The sequence below is a fragment of the Caretta caretta genome, chromosome 1, assembly GCF_965140235.1.
Source record: "Caretta caretta isolate rCarCar2 chromosome 1, rCarCar1.hap1, whole genome shotgun sequence".
NCBI lineage: Eukaryota > Metazoa > Chordata > Testudines > Cheloniidae > Caretta > Caretta caretta.
The window spans coordinates 218,701,396-218,719,253 of NC_134206.1; the positions used below are offsets into that span (position 1 = coordinate 218,701,396).

The window sequence follows — 17,858 nt, forward strand, 5'->3', positions numbered from 1 at the left end:
AGGTAAATTTTATTTAAAACAAAAGAAAGAAAATACATCTGGAACTTAGCTATTGCTAGATTTTAAAAGAGCAATTCCCAAAATTAAGCACCCAAAATAGCTTTCTTGGGGGTTCACCTTAAAGGTTACAAGCAAACAAAAGCAACTGGAGTTAGCACAGATCCACAAGCCAAAATAAATAAACATGATCGTGTTTATCTAAACATTCCCTATCCAAATGATTTCTTCTAGGTATGGAAGATAATTTTTCATACCTGCTTCAAACCTTACATAGCATTCCTGCTTATAGCATTGCTGCTCCGTGTCTCTGAAACCCAGGGAGAACAACACACAACAGAGGGAAGTTTTTTCCCCAATTTTAAAAAGTTCTAGCCCTCCCATTGGCTCTTTTGGTCAGGTGCCCACTCCCTTTTTCTTTTTTGTACCAATCCAGGGAGGCTTTTTAACCCTTTACAAGTAAAGCAAGTAGAAAACAGCTACCAAGAGGAATTTTACAGCTAACTGGCTGGCTGGGTGTCCATAAAAGGGAGCTAACCCCCCTTCATTTATCACAGGGGCTTCACAGGCCTGCCAGCACCAGAGGAAGAGTGCTTGACCTCAACAGTACCCTTGGAGACAGAGGACCTTGACAGGGACCTGGTCTTTTTTAGATCTGGCTCCTTACAGAGATAGAATCCATGCTCCTCTTTTGGGAAGTCTTCCCAGCATGCTCCAAAGACTTCCTTTTCTTAGGGGAAAGATGCCCTGACGTTGTCTGGGCTCTGGATCTGTCCAGAGACAGATGTACATGGGAAAGGGTGTCTCCTGACCTGCTCAGAGGGTGATTGCAGGGAGCATTCCATAGCCAACAGTCTGAGCTTTATCTCCCTATTCTTCCTAGCCCTGGACTTATGGACCAAAGAGAAGGAACACTCCTGGACATGTGGCACTCCCCTCGGCAATAGACACACTTGTACTGTCTGTTGCTAACCAGTATAGCCTCCTGGCAAGAGAGGCAACATTTGAAGCCTGGCAAACCGGGCATCCCCTGCCAGGAGAAGACAAGTTTCCCAGGTGAAAAGGGAGGGGAAACAGTCCTCTCACCTATTACTAACCACTGAACAGTAACCTCCAACTACACACTAGCTTGGAAGAAAGAGAAACGGCTGAGTACGCGCTAGGCGGACACGACAGTGTTCCATCTTGGGCCAACGCGGTAGAAAAGGAACTGAGGGTGCTTTGCCTGCACACCCCTATCGAGTCTTGGCATCTGCCACGAGGAGGAAGAGAGAGCACGCAGGGGCCAGACGCTGTTAGCTAGATATCTCTGATCGAGGGTTCAAGAGGTGCATGTGCACCTGATGTGGAGCACCCATAGGGACGCTACTCAAAGAAGAGCAAACCATTTGCCAATAGAACTGTAGAGTCATGTGGATAGAGTGCTGGACATCCGCATGACTGGATGCCATTCCAGACTACCACAGGGGAAGGGAGTGAATGCAGCTGGCTTCCAGGAGACAACGGCTGCTTTACCAGGATCATTATTGCTGTAAGGATGGAACTTGGCCCATGCAGATTTCCTTATCCCTGCTGTTCCTTTTCTTTCTTTTCTTTGCTTCGCATGCTTCCTGACTCGCCTGGGCTTACCTGGCCCAAACAGTCTTTTTATCCCATTGCTCTGTGGACATTCCCCTCTCATAGAGCAGGTCTTGCTCCGCTTCTTTCCATGTTCGTCTAATACTTTCCTTCTCTCCACATGCACCTATAGACTACCTGTTGTTCACAGAGTCCTCTTTGCAGTTCCCATCATCTCAGCCAGTCATCTCTGTATCTCCAGCTACTCACCTCTCTGCTCATCTAGCACGGCCCTCCTGGCCGTCCCATTGCCTTAACTCTGCCCCCTTAGAATCATAGAATATCAGGGTTGGAAGGGACCTCAGGAGATCATCTTGTCCAACCCCCTGCTCCAAAGCAGGACCAATCCCCAATTTTTGCCCCATATCCCTAAATGGCCCCCTCAAGGATTGAACTCACAACCCTGGGTTTAGCAGGCCAATGCTCAAACCACTGAGCTATCCCTCCTTGTTCAGGTGCTTTTTGATACAGTCTTTAAATACCAGATCACATTCTATTTCTCAAGTAACACCGTATCCCAAATTTTTTTTTTTTTCAATTAGAGATATAAATTTCTGCTTTCTACCCCAACTCATTTCAGCTGCAGGACTGTTTGGAGGAGGAGGAGGGAGTCAAAAGAATTTATTTTTTCATACTGTATGCCAGGGCCATCCTTACCCATACGCAAACTACGCAGCTGCATAGGACACCAGGAAACTTGGGGCAAATTTCCCGGTGCCCTACGCAGCTACGTGCTGCTCCAGTGGCCAGCCCGATCCCACGGTCGGCTGAGCTGGCCAGGAAAGCTGCCCCCACTCCCGCCCCACGCCCACTCCATGCCTTCCCCATAGCCCCCACCCCTGCTCTCTCCCAGCCCTGCCCCCACTCCACCCCTTCCCCTGAGCTACATCCAGGGGGACTGCAACAGGGGTCGGGCATGCTCTGCACTCACTGGGAGGCAGGAAGTGGAGTGACTGGGCCTCAGCCTGCTCCGTGCTGCTGGTGAGTGCTGGGGGACAGTTCCCCCGTGCCTCACAATTCCCAAGGCTGGGAGCCAGGGGAGCAGAGTAGAGCAGGCTGGGGCCGGGTCACTACACTTCCTGCCACCCTGTGAGTGTGGGGTCAGGCATGCCCTGCAATTACCAGGCCGCAGAAAGTAGAGCGACCTGGCTCCAGCCCGTTCCACTCTGCCAGCTCGTGCTGAGGGGCGGTTTCCCACCTGCCCCTCCCCCCCAAACCTGCTCCTGCCCCCCAGAAACCTTGGGCACAGCCCCCTCCCCCTGTTGAGGGCTGGGGCTAGCCCCCCCCTGTTGCGGGGGGGCTGCATAGGGCACCACAATGTCTAGGGGCAGCCATGCTCTATGCTCAAAGATTGCAGACCTTTGCTGTCTTTGCTTCAGTTTTCCAGGGAACAAAAAAATCATCCTTGGGCAGCGATCAAGCCTGGAAAATTTCTGCCCACAAGTAACATTTGTAAAATTCTGAGTGACTGGAAACCAGGGAACATTCCCTTCTGTCTAACGTATTTATATGGTCTCTCCATGCCTTACTGTAGTATCTGAGCACATAAATCTTTTAATGTATTTATCCTCACAGCAGCCATGAGAGAAAGGAGGACTATGGGAAGAATTGTGGCATGGAGAGACTAAGTGACTCACCAAAGGTCACATAGGAAGTGTGCGGCAACGCAGGGAATTGAACCTGAATATCCAGTGTCCCAGCCTGGCATAGGTGCCGACTCCATGGGTTTTCCGGGGCTGGAACACCCACGGGGAAAATTAGTGTGTGCTCTGCACCCACTGGCAGCCAAGCTGCCCTGCCCCACCTCCTCCTCCTCCTCCCCCCCTCCCCTGAATGTGCCGCGTCCCCGCTTCTCTGCCTACCTCCCAGCATTTCCCGCCCGGCCAGCACCAAACAGCTGTTTGGCAGTGTAGCAAGCTCAGGGTGGGAGGGAGGAGCGGGAACGTGGCATGCTCAGGGGAGGAGGCGGAGAAGAGGCGGGGGTGGGGCGGGGATTTGGGGAAGGAGTTGGAATAGGGGCAGGGAGGGGGCAGAGTTGGGGTGGGGACTTTGGGGAAGGGGTTGTAATGAGGGGAGGGCAGGGCAGGGTTGGGAGGGGGTGGGACAGGGGCAGAGGGGGGTTGAGCACACACCAGCAGGAGCAGAAGTCGGCACCTATGCAGCCTGGCACTGATTATCCTTCCTCTTGCCCTCATATGTACAAGCCAGGATGGGCTACACTAAGCCCTAAATAAGTAATTGGATTGACCTGCAACATTTTACAAGCCTACAGTGCTACAAATAGCTACTTTATTCCAACAGAAAGGGGAGAGTCCCAATTTTTCAGTGGGACACTAAGGTGAGATCTACATTAGAAACTTTTGCCAGTAAAATAATGTTGCTTAGGGGTAAGATTCTTCATGACATTTTATATTAGCAAAAAGTCTTAGTCTAGCCACAGTTGTACAGGCAAAACAGTCCTTTTGCAACATAGCTTATTTAATTCAGGGAACTGGTATAAGCTATATGGGCAAAGACACTCTTTTGGAAAAATAAGCTGTGTCTGTACTAGGGTAATTCACCAGTATTGCTATATTTTCTAGTGTAGACATACCCTACGTACTTGCTTCTAGTGCTGGAGTCATAAGATACTGGACCTTAAAACTACAGCATTATTAGGTGTCAAAAAGCTAACTTAGAGTTGCCTACAATTTTCAGTTATAATTTTCCTCTTCTGATTGTTGTACAGTTGGATTTGAAATACATGGCTGAAAAGCACGAAATAATAGCTAAGTATTATTACTACTTGAGGGCAAAAATAAAAAAAACAGTAGGAGAAAAAATGTTAAACTCCCCACAAACATTTTGAAAACAGATTTTATGTAAAAAGAAAAGGAGGACTTGTGGCACCTTAGAGACTAACCAATTTATCTGAGCATAAGCTTTCGTGAGCTACAGCTCACTTCATCGGATGCATGTAGTGGATTCCACTACATGCATCCGATGAAGTGAGCTGTAGCTCACGAAAGCTTATGCTCAGATAAATTGGTTAATCTCTAAGGTGCCACAAGTCCTCCTTTTCTTTTTGTAGATACAGACTAACACGGCTGCTACTCTGAAACTAGATTTTATGTAGCATAACCAGAATATAAGGTCTTACAGTAGAATGCACTGGGCACCTTAACTATAGGCAGTGCTACCTGCCCCTGTAGATAGCCAGTAAGAGAAAATACTTTAATAAAAAAAAAGTTTTAGCTCATGGTGCACATATCTAACTTTACTCACATGTGTAGTCCCAATAACTGGCTCTGTGGATGAGGGGAAAGCAGTGGACGTGTTTCCTTGACTTTAGCAAAGCTTTTGATACGGTCTCCCACAGAATTCTTGCCAACAAGTTAAAGAAGTATGGATTGGATGAATGGACTATAAGGTGGATAGAAAGCTGGCTAGATCGTTGGGCTGAACGGGTAGTGATCAATGGCTCCATGTCTAGTTGGCAGCCAGTATCAAGCGGAGTGCTCCAAGGGTCGGTCCTGGGGTCAGTTTTGTTCTATATCTTCATTAATGATCTGGAGGATGGAGTGGATTGCGCCCTCAGCAAGTTTGCAGATGATACTAAACTGGGAGGAGTGGTAGATATGCTGGAGGGTAGGGATAGGATACAGAGGAACCTGGCCAAATTAGAGGATTGGGTCAAAAGAAATCTGATACGGTTCAACAAGGACAAGTGCAGATTCCTGCACTTAGGATGGAAGAATCCCATGCATTGCTACAGACAAGGGACCAAAGGGCTAGGCAGCAGTTCTGCAGAAAAGGACCTAGGGGCTACAATGGACGAGAAGTTGGATCTGAGTCAACAGTGTGCCCTTGTTGCCAAGAAGGCTAATGGCATTTGGGGATGTATAAGTAGGGGCATTGCCAGCAGATCGAGGGACATGATGGTTCTCCTCTATTCGACATTGGTGAGGCCTCATCTGGAGTACTGTGTCCAGTTTTGGGCCCCACACTACAAGAAGGATGTGGAAAACGTCCAGCGGAGGGCAACACTAATGATTAGGGGGCTGGAGCACATGACTTATGAGGAGAGGCTGAGGGAACTGGGATTGTTTAGTCTGCAGAAGAGAAGAATGAGGGGGGATTTCATAGCTGCTTTCAACTACCTGAAGGGGGATTCCAAAGAGGATGGACCTAGACTGTTCTCGGTGGTGGCAGATGACAGAACAAGGAATAATGGTCTCAAGTTGCAGTCGGGGAGGTTTAGGTTGGATGCTGGGAAAAATGTTTTCACTAAGAGGGTGGTGAAACACTAGAATGCGTTACCTAGGGAGGTGGTTGAATCTCCTTCCTTAGCGGTTTTCAAGGTGAGGCTTGACAAAGTCCTGGCTGGGATGATTTAGTTGGGGATTGGTCCTGCTTTGAGCAGGGGGTGGGACTAGATGACCTCCTGAGGTCCCCTCCAACCCTGATATTCTATGATTCTATGAAGTTACATGTCTGCATAAGTGTTTCAAGGATCAGGACCCACATTTCCAATATATTGGTTTTTTGCATGCAGCAGTTTTGTAACATTCAAATCAGACAACCTACCAGTAAGGGTATCTTTTAAAATATCCAACACTTATAATTTAGTTCATTCTACATTTTAACCTAGACTTGCAATGACATACATTTTCAAATTATGCTGAACTTGATTTACACCAATGATTCAAAACAAAATAAACAAACATCACTCCACCTTGCCTGGTTGTGATTATTGGTCACTACTAAAATATACATATTAAATTACACTTCTTCTTGCCACCTATGTTTGCAGGGACACTGATATCAAAGTCACTTTGGAACTCATATCATTTTAGATAATTAAAAATAAAGCACTTTACACATCTAGTTTCACTAACCCTCTCTCTCCCCTCCAACCAACAAAAAAAACAAAACGGATTCAATGTCACAAACCAACGTCTTTGCCATGTTATTAATATCACTCAGATTATTACAGTGAAATAATTTTAAAAAACAAATATCTTTAATGGCATTTCTCTCAGTTTGGAAAATGAAATTCAATTAAATCAGTTTCAGTTTGGTTTACAGCCAGTTTTACTTAGTGTTTCTCCGTGCTGCAATGTTTAGCTAGTCCATGCTGCTGGGGATTTTTTTTTTTTTTTTTTTAAATCACTAGGAAACTTTCTAATGGATTTGGACTTAGTTTTGGACTTCAAGTTTTGATTGATTTAAAGGCCTTTCTAAAAAACAAAACAAAATGTGTGTTCATATGAGATACCAAAGCCACCCCCCCTCCTTTTTTTTAATTCCATATTTAGGCCTCAAATTACAGTTTTTAAAATGTCTCCTTCACAAGAATAAGGAGGCAACAGCTTCAGAAAATGCCTGAATGAGGAAAAAGAGATTTTATTGGATACCAGCAGGAGGCGACAGAGCCTCAGAAAAACAATCATCCTTTCACTGTGGTGAAGACATTTGGACAAAATCCCCCATCGTGTAACAGCACTAGAATCAGCTGACTTACTCTAGGGATAAATTTAGCCCATTGAGATGTGGCAGTCCGAGTCTTGTTTCTATCCCATATGAAACACAATGACAATAGTACAGATGAAGACACAGGTTTTCAGAATGACCTCTGGTTTGGGGTACCTCTGCTTTTGAATGCCTAACCTGGGGCATCCTTAGGCCTGATTTTCAGAGGTGCTAAGCCTCCTCTGTTCCAACCGATATTAGTGGATATCTCCAACAAAATCAGGTCGTGGATCTCTCAAGCTGGGGACCCACAATTAGAGACAACAGTCGAAAATGGGTTCACATGTTTCAGCTCTGCAGACATGGTGCAAATACTAGTTAAAGTGACAGCGAGTGCTTTTAATAGATTTTATCTGGGGGAGTAAATATGGTTCGTTCAAGACGGGGAAGATAAATGCATTGCATTACACCTCCATCCTAACCAGCAGCGATCCCTGCCTAAGTGCTGGGGAGGAAAGATTTACACAGCCATAAGGCAGCAGGTAATGGGGGGGTAGGGGGGGAGGAGGGTTTCCTTGTCTGGAAGGCAGGGACTGGTTTTTGAACAGCAGGGAAGTTGGGTGATAAGGGGACCCCACCCTTGGTGACGAGCTGAGGGAGGTGTGGATAGGGAGAGGATTCTAAAAATGAGGATGGAAATAATGGAAGAGCGAGACTTACTGTGGACAGGAATTTCATCTCTTCCTGCTGATCAAAAGCTTCCCCCACTCCATATTAGCACCCTTTGCTTCCAAAACCCTCCTAACTTCACTGAGTCACTGCTTGTGGAATTGCTCTGGCTCCTAAGGGTTACATCTAGTCAATGACACTTACAAAAACCTGTAATTAAAAGACAACTAAACTCCTTCAGGCAACTGAAGCAAAACACACACACAGACGCAGGCATGTCAGGGTGAAGGGAAATTACGACCGCCCCAATTCCACATGAACAAAACAATGCACCACAGTATGTTGAGTTCAAAGGGGCACAGAAGAGAGGGAGATTAAACATAAGCCACTCAGGCTAAGGGAAAGAGATGGAAATATAATTAAAAGGAGATGGCTGGGGTGATGTAATTTTGCAGAGTTTGGCTGCTTGTAAAATAGACTCAACTCTTTCTCCAGGCACACTAGAGAATCCAGGGGCATAATCCTATGAAGTGCTGAGCACTTTCTTTTCTCTTTTAAGACAGCAGGTGTTGAGGGCACACAGCATCTTGCAGGATCGACTCCCCCGTCTCGCCCAGGGCAGCATCCAGAAAATCTGTTCCCAACCCAGCTGCAAGCTCCCCTGTCCCAAACTGCTTTCCTGTCCCCACTGGGCAGGAAGAGGCTTCAATCCCTCAGGGGGAGAATAGAGCAGCAGTTCTCAACAAGGGCCCAGGACCCTCTGGGGGCCACAAGCAGGTTTCAGGGGTCCGCCAAAATAAACCAGAGAGGGGCCAGTGTTAGATTCATTGGTCCCAGGGCTCCTTCACACTGACATAGAGCAACCGCTCTGCTCCGGACCACAGCCCCTGCGTCATGAGGTCCCCCAGGTGAGCCACCCCTCCGTGATCTGACGCCTCCGTCACCAGCATCAGGTCCGGCTGTGGGGTGGCGAAGGGGATGCCTTCACAAACCACAGGCTGGGACTGCCACCACAGCAGGAAGTCCAGCATGTCCCTTGGGGCTGCCACTACCAAGTCCAGGGGGTCCCGAGCGAGCCACGCCTGCAGAGTCCTGAGTCTCAGTCTGGCATGCCTGACCACGTGCGTGTATGCCACCATGTGACCCAGCAGCCACAGGCAGCACCTGGCTGTTGTCATTGGAGACTGGCGCAGGGAGGTGACCACTTGCTGGATAGCCTGGAATTGGGATACTGGAAGGCTTGCTCTGGCCTGCACCGTGTCCAGGACTGCCCCTATGAATTCCACTCTCTGCGTGAGTATGAGCGTGGACTTGGGGACGTTGACCAGGAGCCCCAGCTCGCGGAACAATCTCAGGGCCACCTCCACATGGCCCCGCACTTCCGCCTTGGATCGGCCCGCCAGGAGCCAGTCGTTGAGGTACGGGTACACCCGGATTCTCTGCCTCCGTGAGAAGGCCACCACCACCGCCATGCACTTCGTGAACACCCGTGGGGCCACAGCTGGACCAAATGGGAGAACCGCAAACTGGTAATGTTCTTGGCCCACAGTGAAGCATAGGAACTGCCGATGTGCTGGATGGATGACCATATGAAAGTACGCGTCCTTCATGTCGAGGGCAGCGTACCAGTCCCCCGGATTCAGGGAAGGGATGATGGTGCCCAGAGAGACCATGCGGAACCGGGCCTTGACCAGGAACTTGTTGAGCCCGCGCAGGTCTAGGACTGGGCAAAGGCTCCCTTTGGCCTTGGGGATGAGGAAGTACTGGGAGTAGAACCCTTTCCCCCTTAGGCTGTGCGGCACCTCCTCTACCGCCCCGCCTCTAGCAGTGAGCGGACTTCCTTCTCTAGGAGATGCTCGTGAGAGGGGTCCCTGAAGAGGGATGAGGAAGGATGGTGGGAGGGGAGAAGGGAGGCAAACTGCAGCGAGTACCCATTCCGCACCGTGTGTAAGACCCAACGGTCTGATGTAATGTTGGACCATGCACAGGAGAAACGGGACAGGCGGTTCAGGAAACAAAGGGACGGATCCAGTGATTGGTCCGGTATGCTGTCCTCAAGCGCACCTTCAAAAGCCTGGCTTAGTGCCCAGCTGGGGTTTGTGCTGGCCTTGGTTCTGGCCCAGCACATTATTGTTACTGCTGTGTTGTGCCGTCGCCTGTTATCCCTACCTCACCTACGGTAAGGCTCATGCCTATGGCGAGGCTGGTACTGGCATTGAGGGGGAGGCTGCGGCTTAAAGGGGTTGCCGGGGTGTGCACACCCAGTGACTTAAGCGTAGCTTGCGAGTCCTTAAGGCTGTGCAGCTTCGTGTCTGTCTGGTCTGAGAAGAGCCCGGACCCTTTGAAGGGGAGGTCCTGGAATGTATTCTGGACCTCGGGCGGCAGGCCTGACTCCTGGAGCCATGCCGAGCGCCTCATGACCACCCTTGACGCAATTGGTCTGGCCACCGCATCTGCCGAATCCAGGGAGGCCTGGAGAGAGGTCTTGGCTATTGCCTTGCCCTTGTCCACCAGGGCTGTGAACTCCTGTTGGGAACTTTGTGGGAGGTTGTCCTTAAAACTTCCCCACCACCGCCCAGAAGTTGAAATAATGCCTGTTGAGGATGGCCTGCTGGTTCGCAATCCTCAACTGAAGGCCCCCAGATGAGTACCCCTTTCTGCCAAAAAGGTCCAGGAATTTCACCTCCTTGGCCTTAGGGGCTGGGGCCTGCTTTCCATGGTGCTCCCTTTTGTTTACTGCTGAGACCACTAGGGAATCATAGAATATCAGGGTTGAAAGGGACCTCAGGAGGTCATCTAGTCCAACCCCCTGCTCAAAGCAGGACCAATCCCCAATTTTTGCCCCAGAACCCTAAATGGCCTCCTCAAGGATTGAGCTCACAACCCTGGGTTTAGCAGGCCAATGCTCAAACCACTGAAGTATCGCTCCCCAGGGAGCATGGACTCGGGTGGCAGAACAGGAACTCATAGCCCTTAAATGGGGCAAAGTATTTATGCTCCACTCCTTTGGCCGTTGGAGCGCTGGAGGCCGGGGTCTGCCGTATGATCTTATAGTTGGACTGGATGGTCTTAATGAGTGGGAGCGCTATTCTGGACAGACCTTCGGGGCTCAAAATGTCCACCATGATGTCCTTCTGCTCAACCGTCTCATTGCCCTGCAGCCCCAAGTTCTGGACAACTCTGCGCAGCAACTCCTGGTGGGCTCTATGGTCTATCGGTGGAGGGCCGGACACCGCTGTACCCGCCACCGCCTCATCCAGGGGTGACGATGAGGTTAGCTGCTGCTCGACCCCCTCTGGCTGGTCCTCCTGCTCCCCTTCTCCCATGGGAGGGGCCTCTGGCTCGGGCCGGGGCGGGAGTCCATGGGACGGCACTGGACTCGGTCTCGATCTCTCTGGTTTATCCTGGGGGGATGCTGGAGGCCTGGATGCTGTAGCCTCTGGCACCATCTGGCATCGGTGCGGGGACCAGGATCACTGCACCGAGTAACTTGCCCTGGACGAGGCCCCTTGGCGCTCCTGATAGGCCTGGGAGTCCAGAAAGGCCAATGGCCTGGCGGCCCCCATTGGCATTGCCAGCGCACATGAGGGTCCCTGCTGTCTGGGGCCCGGTGCAGGTACCTATAGCAGCCAGTGTTGGCGCCGGACTGCGGTGACGCCAATGATCTGCGCTGGCGGGAGAACGAGCGGCTCCTGGCTGAGCGGTACCGGTATCCCTGGGACCGGTGCCGGCGTTCCCTGGACTGGGACTGTCAGAGGGCTCCTGCAGATGAGGGCCATCTCGACTCCTCCCGGTGCCAGTCTTTGGGTGGTGCCAGAGAGCGGTGTGCCCTTTCCGGTGCTTCCTCACGCCGACCCGCTCCTGGTGCCGCAACCTCCTTCTGGGCTGCTGGTAACTGTGAGTCCGCGGAGTCGGAGCTTGACCGGGACCAACTCCAGGAGCGGTGCCAGGACAGTGTCCTCGAGCGGCACACCATTGCCGGCTTACCCCTCGACGGCACCCGTGGCATGGATGCCAGAGGGTTCTCCCAATACGGGAGGGGGCTTGCCACCAACAGCTCAATGAGGTCCTTTGCAGCCTCAAAGGTGCCAGGCATGGAGGGCTGATCCGTTATGCCTTCGAGCCCACCGTCTGCACTGAGCTCACTTAAGTCTGGGCTCGGTGGGGCTTGTGCTGCCGGGACCACTGGTGTCGGCGCCGGTACCATGGCCTTCCCGTTCTTCTCGGCGCTCGGGGCCTTGGGAGGTGCCAGCCTCCTGTGCAGGGAATGACCACACCTTCCTTTCGGCTGCGCCGGGGGCCGCACTGGGGAGGACGATCGGTGCCAGGGCCTAGCCTGGCGCTCCGAGGCCGACAGTTTACAGTGCTTAGCCGGTGCCGGGTCTCTCGATGGCTCCGGGGCACTACTCACCAAGGAAGCCTGAGCCGGCATCGGGTGCTCTGGGCCTGGTGGCTGCAATGAGGCCTCCATCAACAGCTGCTTTAAACAAAAGTCTCTTTCTTTCCTTGTTCTTGGCTTAAACGCCTTGCAAATCCTATACCGCTCAGTCTGATGGCAACGTAGACACGAGTCGTGGGGGTCACTAACTGGCATAGGTTTGTGGCACGTGGCGCAAGCCTTGAAGTCGTGGGCCTGCGGCCCAGGGCGGGTGCTGGAAGCCTCCAAGCACATAATCACTTAAGTGTCCCCAGTAAAGATATGTTAACTAACTGATAACCGCTTGCTCTTCTAGGAGAGAGAGAGAGAGAGTGGGGTTGTTCCAACGTCGCCGGTCGGGCCGGCAGGGGTATATATGCACAGCGCAGTGGCGCTATTCGCGGAGCCCCGCCAGGAGTTGCTAAGGGAAAAAGTTTCTGGCACGCGTGCACCTAATGTGGAATGGACGTGAACAAGCACTCAGAGAAGAACTGTTTATACCAGGGCTTCTCATGGGCCACAGTGTGTAGTTCCCTCACCAACCAAGGGAAGAACACAAAGGAACACAAGTAAGATGGGGCAGATGACACCCATTTATCCTAACCCAGTGTAGCTGAGTGGCCCTTGAACTACAGCTGACCAGTTCCTTGTGGGAGTTGGCAGAATGAAAATTTGAGAACCAAGTAGCAAGGAAAGGGTGGAGAGATCACAAGGGAATCTCTACCTCTTATGAAGTCATGGTCTCTCTCACTTTTCTCAGCATTGATGCAGTGTTCTGACCTCCCTTACTTCAGCTCACTCCATTTTGGCAGTGGACCTAGACAGCTCCATTTCACTTTACTAGCTGCTCACTGCTGCTGTATTCGGGCTTCACATTCCAACAAGGGAATGCTTAATGTCTAAATAACAAACCTGGTTTTCACTAGAAAAAGGACAATAGGCCTTTTGGGGGATTCATTTGAATATCAAAGAGTGGCTGTCAATAGCCACTGAATAACAAATATGAATAAGCCCCTGTGATTTGGAAAGGGTGGGGAAGCAGGCAGCTAAAACAAGATTGCAGAGAGCAAGTAAGGCTAGTGGGTAGGAGCTGGTAAAGAATGGGGGAAGTCCCAGAGAAATTCCAAGGAAGCTGCAAAGCCACTATGCTATGGGGGCAGCCATTCTTGATATTGGTATTTGAGGGTGTTGTTTTAGGTATACGTTCCAACACAAAATAGCTGCAGATTGCTGATACTGGTATAGAGACTCTGCATAATATTAATGCCATTCCTAGCTTCCACTGACATTTAATTAACATACAAAGACCAAGAATAAGAGGCACAAATAAGCCCGGAAATCAAAGTTCTACAGCAGGTGGGTGTGATTGTCATAGTGAAGATGTGTGCAGAAGTCACTGTCTCAAGGGAAAAAATCATCTTGACATGTATTGCAAAAGGTCTTTTGGTTAAGTTAGGGAGCTGGCTACAGATTTCACTACATGTACAAATTTGTGCACAAATCTGCTAATAATTTTTTAAAAAAATTGTTTAGTTGTGTAATGCCCTGATAGTGCAAAATCCTGTGGATGGACATTCAACATATATATAATCAGCGAATGAAACAGCCTATTTTGGGGACAGAGTGATCCACAGATCTCCTTATTAAGATGATGTTTAAAAAAAGTGAATGGTACAGAGTTTAAGCATGAAGTTTCTGGTTACCAGGGAATAACGTACACATTAACTAGTACATCCTGACTCATCACCTCAAGGCAAACATGAGAGAAAAGAGTCTCTTCCCTCCTCCCAAAAAGTTCATTCACTGAGTGGAGTTGAAACTGGTCAGTACTTGGAGGGCATAACTAAGGCAGTAGTTTTCAACCTTTTTTCATTTGCATACCCCTAAAATAATTCAGATAGATAAGCAGACCCTTTGGAAATCTTAGGCCACAAGTTGAAAATCATTGATCTAAGAGATAGCCACATAATGAAGTGGGTTACTGATTTAGTAAGGTTTCGGGCATTCTTTCCCAAATCTGTGTTAAGTGGTAATCCTGGCACTAGGGGCACTGTACAATTGCAGCAGCCATCGTTGGATGAATCATAAAACACAGCCCTTCACTCAGAGACCCTATGATATTTTTCTCCAGGACCTTGTCTTCACTAGAAAAACATTATATTCTTCCCACACGTTAGCTAGTACATGTTAACCTTGTGTGACCAAAGCAGGGCAGTTGTAATCTTAAACACAGGGAAACATGATGCTATCAGTGTTAAAGGCCCAAGCATATTGATAGCACTACTGTATATAATTTAATGCTGATTCTATTTGTGCACAAATCTGCTAGTAATTTTTTTTAATTGTTTAGTTGTGTAATGCCCTGATAGTACAAAATCCTGTGGATGGACATTCAATATTTATGATCAGCGAATGAAAACAGCCTATTTCGGGGACAGAATGAGTGATCCACAGATCTTAAAGTACTTCACATGGGTTGTCAAGTGTAATTACTAGAGCTGTCAAATGATTAAAAAAATTAATCACGATTAATCACGCAATTAATCGTGCTGTTAAATAGAATACCATTTATTTAAATATTTTTGTATGTTTTCTAAATTTTCAAATATATTGATTTCAATTACAATTATATTTATTTTGATTACAAATATTTGCACTGTAAAGAACAAAATAGTATTTTTCAACTCACCTACTACAAGTACTGTAGTGCAATCTCTTTATCATGAAAGTGGAACTTACAAATGTAGAATTATGTACAATAAAAACCTGCATTCAAAAATAAAACTTTAGAACCTGCAAGTCCTTGTTCAGCCAACCACTCAGAAAACAAGTTTGTTTACATTTGCAGAAGGTAATATTGCCTGCTTCTTGTTTACAATGTCACTTGAAAGAAAGAACAGGTGTTTGCATGGCACTGTTGTAGCTGGCATCGTAGGATATTTACATGCCAGATAGGCTAAAGATTCGTATGTCCCTTGCTGCTTCAACCACTATTCCAGAGGATGTGTGTCCATGCTGATGACAGGTTCTGCTTGATAACTATCCAAAGCAGTGCAGACCACACATGTTCATTTTCATCATCTCAGTCAGATGCCACCAGCAGAAGGTTCATTTTTTTTTTGGTGGTTCAGGTTCTGTAGTTTCTGCATCAGAGTGTTGCTCTTTTAAGACTTCTGAAAGCATGCCCCATGCCTCATCCCTCTCAGATTCTGGAAGACACATCAAATTCTTAAACCTTGGGTTGAGTGCTGTAGCTATCTTTAGAAATTTCACATTGGTATCTTCTTTGCATTTTGTCAAATTCACTGTGAAAGTGTTCTTAAAACGAACGTGTGCTGGGTCATCATCCAAGCCTTCTACAATATGAAATATATCGCAGAATGCGGGTAAAACAGAGGAGGAGACATACAATTCTCTCCCAAGGAGTTCAGTCACTAATTTAATTAATGCATTATTTTTTGAATGAGCATCATCAGCATGGAAGCATGTCCTCTGGAACGATGGCCAAAGCAGGAAGAGGCATATGAATCTTTAGTGCATCTGGAATGTAAATATCTTGCAATGCCAGCTACAACAGTGCCATGCAAACGCCTGTGCTCACTTTCAGGTGACGTTGTAATTAAGTAGTGGGCAGCATTATCGCCTGTAAACGTAAAACAAAAAGGTGTTTCTCTTAGAGATTGTCTGAACAAGAAGTAGGACTGAGTGGATTTGTAGGCGCTAGAGTTTTACACTGTTTTGTCTGAATGCAGTTATGTAACGAAAAGTTGCACTTTCTTGATAAAGAGATTGCACTACAGTACCTGTAGGAGGTGGACTGAAAAATACTATTTCTTCTATAATGTTTACACTGCAAATATTTGTCATAAAAAATATAAAGTGACCACTGTACACTTTGTATTCTGTGTTGTCATTGAAATTGATATATTTGAAAATGAAGAAAAACATCCAGAAATATTTAATAAATTTCAATTGGTATGCTATTGTTTAACAGTGCGATTGTGATTAATTTTTTTAATTGTGATTTTTTTTTAGTTAATCGTGTGAATTAATTGCGATCAATCAACAGCCTTAGTAATTACCCCCATTTTACACAAGGGGAAACTGAAGCATGAAGGTATCAAACAATTTGCTTGAGATCACACAGCAAATCAGTGGCAGAGCTAGGAATAGAGCTTAAATGTCTTGGTTCCTTGCTGGATACCCCTTCCTTCAGACCATGCTGCTCATCACGCATGGAGTAATAGGATGGTACTTTTCCATGGTACAAACCTCATCCGGAAGAAGTCAACAAGCTGTATGAAATCACAACAGCTCATAACCACAACCGTGTAAAGCAACCCCAGATTATACACAAAACAGTCAAGTGACCTAAATGCTGATCAAACGCAGACCCCTGGAAAACACAGACCCCAGGGACCACTGTCTTTTTCAAATTTCAACACAAAGGATCCTGTGGAAAGAGAATTGTGGACCAGTTTGCAGTATAGAAAGAAGTGAAAGAATTCACATAGAATGGTGACTTACTAGTTAGCCAGTTTCAGCCACCTGGGATTTTGTTTCGGGCAGCTGATCAAATTGCTGGGGCAATGCAGTCAGCTCCCACTTCAGCGCATTTTTATGTACTGTTACTCAGCCCATAACAAAGCTCTGCAAAAGTATTTCAGTACGATCATTTCTATCAAATCACGCACACATTTGGACCTAGTAGGCTTCTGACAGTTGAGATGGCAGCAGTCTGCCTCCACCTCCCATCTATACTTGACTAGGGAACTTGCAACAATTCCTTTCAACATGTGGACCTCATAACACAGTTTGGTGTGCCTTGGTGATCCCCAGATTGAACTTGTGTAAGGTGCTTCATATGTAGGGCTACAGTTGAACTGACATACCAGGGCAGATCAGTGGTCTACCACATCCTGTGTACTGTCAGAAGTAGCTAGGACCAAATGCTTCAGAGGGAGTAAAACCCTCAGAATGGGCTATTATGGAATAATATGCCTAAGGAAAATTTGTTCTTGACCCCAGACACTTAGGGATTGCTTATGCCCAGAACCATTAGAGTTTATATCCTTTAGATATAAAAAGAAAAGGAGGACTTGTGGCACCTTAGAGATTAACAAATTTATTTGAGCATAAGCTTTCGTGAGCCTTCATCGGATGCATTCAGTGGCTCCTTTAGATATGTGTATTCTATCTAAAACAACTGTAGATGTTCTTATTCACGTAAGGCCTAATCCTTTATTGAGTCCTGTTAAGTTCTTGGCCTCAGCCTGAATTGTACTTTGAAACTAACTACTTTAACACTGCATTTTACCTGCTTACTTAGTAGTGCTTAGTTGCATGAAATATATTACATTGGTACTCCCTAAACTGCACCAGCTTCCAACCTGGTCAGATGCAAGTAGTTAGTTTTAACCTAAAAAGCCCTTTTTGTGCTTTAGGTCCTGGACAGACACTGCCTCTCTCCGTCTCGTAACATCCTAGGACAGCTGCCATCAGCTATGGCACTTGAGTTTGGCTCTAGTTTTGCATGTCCAGAAGATCTCAACAAAGGGGTATAATGTTGAATTTTGTCAATCCTTATAGTACTTCGCAAAGCCTTCTGCAGTCTTTGCCCTGGCTCTTAAAGAGGGATGTGAAACTGAAGTTCTTGGCTTCTACCAGAAGGAAAGAGTTCATTGACTTGTGTCAATTTAGATTTCTT

General features: G+C 47.6%; 1 protein-coding gene across 1 annotated transcript in view; it reads right to left on the bottom strand.

Moving 5' to 3' along the window:
* A2ML1 (alpha-2-macroglobulin like 1) overlaps positions 1-8,022 on the bottom strand; it is a 59,005-nt gene extending 50,983 nt beyond the window's left edge. The window contains exon 1 of the mRNA XM_048822539.2: positions 7,786-8,022. The gene's annotated coding sequence lies outside the window, so the exon portion shown is untranslated. The remainder of the gene's footprint in view (positions 1-7,785) is intronic.
* Between the last annotated feature and the right edge of the window lie 9,836 nt (positions 8,023-17,858).